Source organism: Penaeus vannamei, chromosome 42 (assembly GCF_042767895.1).
Source record: "Penaeus vannamei isolate JL-2024 chromosome 42, ASM4276789v1, whole genome shotgun sequence".
Lineage (NCBI taxonomy): Eukaryota > Metazoa > Arthropoda > Malacostraca > Decapoda > Penaeidae > Penaeus > Penaeus vannamei.
The window spans coordinates 17,179,503-17,182,002 of NC_091590.1; the positions used below are offsets into that span (position 1 = coordinate 17,179,503).

The window sequence follows — 2,500 nt, forward strand, 5'->3', positions numbered from 1 at the left end:
ACACACACATATATATATATATATATATATATATATATATATATATATATATATATATATATTATATAAACACAGATTGTGTGTGTAACTTTTAATCCCGTCTTTTTCTTGCCAATGTCACAATGAATGAAATAATACCCCTTTCCTACTTTATCTGTTTTCCCTTAAAATTTTACCCAATTTTCCCCTTACCACCTTTCTGTCGGTCTGTGTTTTTTCCCCCTCTTTTTCAAAATAAACTCCCCGACTCTAGCCCTTCAATTTTGAAAAAAGAACGATAACGCTCGTATTTTTTTAATTTATGTACATATTAGAAAAGATCTGTATACTCATCTATCAGAAGAAAATTGTTTGTTGTATTTAATGTATTATCAATTTTTTTAAATTTTTTCAGGACAAAAAATTAAAAATTTTGATTTGAAGAGTAACAACTTATTTATGTAACCCAAATTTAAACAAATGCTGTTATTTTCGTTTTCGTCATACAGCTTTAAAAGTTCAAATATCAGCTTTGTTGAATTACGAAATCTGATTTTCAAGTTTTATTTTATTCAGTGTAACGACAGTTATGATCTTAAAAATCAATCGTTTCGTTTTTTAAATATTTTATTATTCCCAAGCTAAATTAGTTTAATATGATTTTGGAATGAATAAGTATTTATTACGATTCTGAATACTTGAATATTTATTTTTTAATAGTTTATTTTCCGCATTTTTCATTCAAAATAATTCTATTTATCTAGTTCTTTTCTCTTCTATTCTACTTCATTCTCATTCTCCATCATTTTAAAAAACGCCCCCCTTAAATAAATCGCACTCTTTCTTCTCTGCAAACCTCCTATTTTCCCCCACAATTAAGGTATACATCAATTTAGAAAAAAGAAATCTATTTGTCCCTTTCCCTTTCCCCGTAACGGTCCTCCTTTCCTCGGAACCCGGGGGAAAGACGTTCCCCGGGCGCTCTCTTCCCCTCGCGTCTTTCGGTCGATCGCTAGCCACTTGAAGGAAAAATGAAGAAATCAACAAAAGTGCGAAGATGGGCATGAGACGACGGACGGAATCGGAGAAGAGAGATTTAAAGAACGAAGAGCAGGTAAATATGTTGGTTGGTTTCAAATTTTGGGAGATTTTTTTTTTTTTTTTTTCGACACGTGTTCACTCAACTCCCCGGGCCCTTTTTACAAAATTCCATTTTAAAAAAGCAGAAGAAAAAACAAATACAAAAAAAAGTATTGACATTTTCTAGCAAACGCCCCTTAGGTTAGCGAAGGAAAGGGGATGCCAAGCGGGGGTTTGCGTTGGTTTTCAACTTTATTTTCGGAGTAACAGCGTGTACGGCAGAGAAGCCTCGATGGGCGCTCCTCAGGTTAAATTGAGACTGGGTGGGGTTATTACCCGGAAATAACGTTTATATGCACTTACAGGGGACGTACGCCTAACCACGAGAAATCGGAAACGTCTGCCTTACGGTCACCCCCCCTTTTTAAAGAAACCTTTATGTTCTATACGTTGTAAAACTTATTTTTGAAGTCCTGTCAAATCAAAAAGGCAAACTTCAAATTTTAAAAAAAAATATGGGTAATAATAATACGCGGGGGAAAATTTTCCCATTTTTTGCTCCCAGGGGAAGAAACGTTCAGACGAAGACGAAGACGCGACGAGCCGCCGGCGCAGGGAAGGAAAGCGACGATGTGAAGCGCAGGGGAAAAAATTAAGCAGCCCAAGTGTAAACCCTTTCTTTCTAAAAACCCCGCCAAAAGAGTCCGACAATATTGCCACCGATGGATTCCTCACCGTCTGCAGTACGGAAAACCTCCCCCCTTAGGTTAGGTTGCAAGGGAAGGAATGAGAGCCACTAGGAAAATTACATAGTAAAAAGAATAATCTGCATAGAATCATTCTTTAAATTGTCTAAGGCGAACTCCCATGCGGGGCACCCCCACCCAGAAAAACAAAAACCCCCTTTTGAATTTCGACAGTAGAGAGCATCGGACAGACTCGGCAACGGCGCTCCGGCACGTCGGTTGTACGCTGCACCGCCTGAGTATTTGGGGGATACTTTTTTTTCCGGGCGGGGTTGGGGAGCCCCAGAGAGGGGCGGAGGGGGCCCACTGCATTGGACAATATAGTGACTGATTCTTGTAGATTATTTATTTTAACCCGCGTTTCCCCGGTACCTTTCATTCCCCCCTCTGGGATCGAGGCCAAGAATGTGGTGGATTGGGAGGTTCCGAGCAATAATATCTATGAATTTGGAAATTAGAGAGATGGAATCCCAAAGATACTAAAAATCATCACGGTGCTTTTTGGGAGAACTATTAGAAAAAAAAGGGGGGTCTTGTTTGTTAGGGGAAACGTCTCAGACACGAGATACAAATCTAGCTGTTTCCCCCAAACATACAGGCACTATACTTACCCTTAAATTTAGACACTATTTATATTTTTGCTCTAAAAAAAAGGGTTGCAGCAGGCAGGGGGCAAAAAAGGTAATTGTTCCCCC

At 38.5% G+C, this 2,500-nt stretch overlaps 1 protein-coding gene across 1 annotated transcript in view; it reads right to left on the reverse strand.

Annotated features, from left to right (window-relative positions):
* The window catches only part of LOC113807249 (probable peptidoglycan muropeptide transporter SLC46), a 104,652-nt gene that overhangs the window by 35,191 nt on the left and 66,961 nt on the right, over positions 1-2,500 (reverse strand). The window lies entirely within an intron of this gene.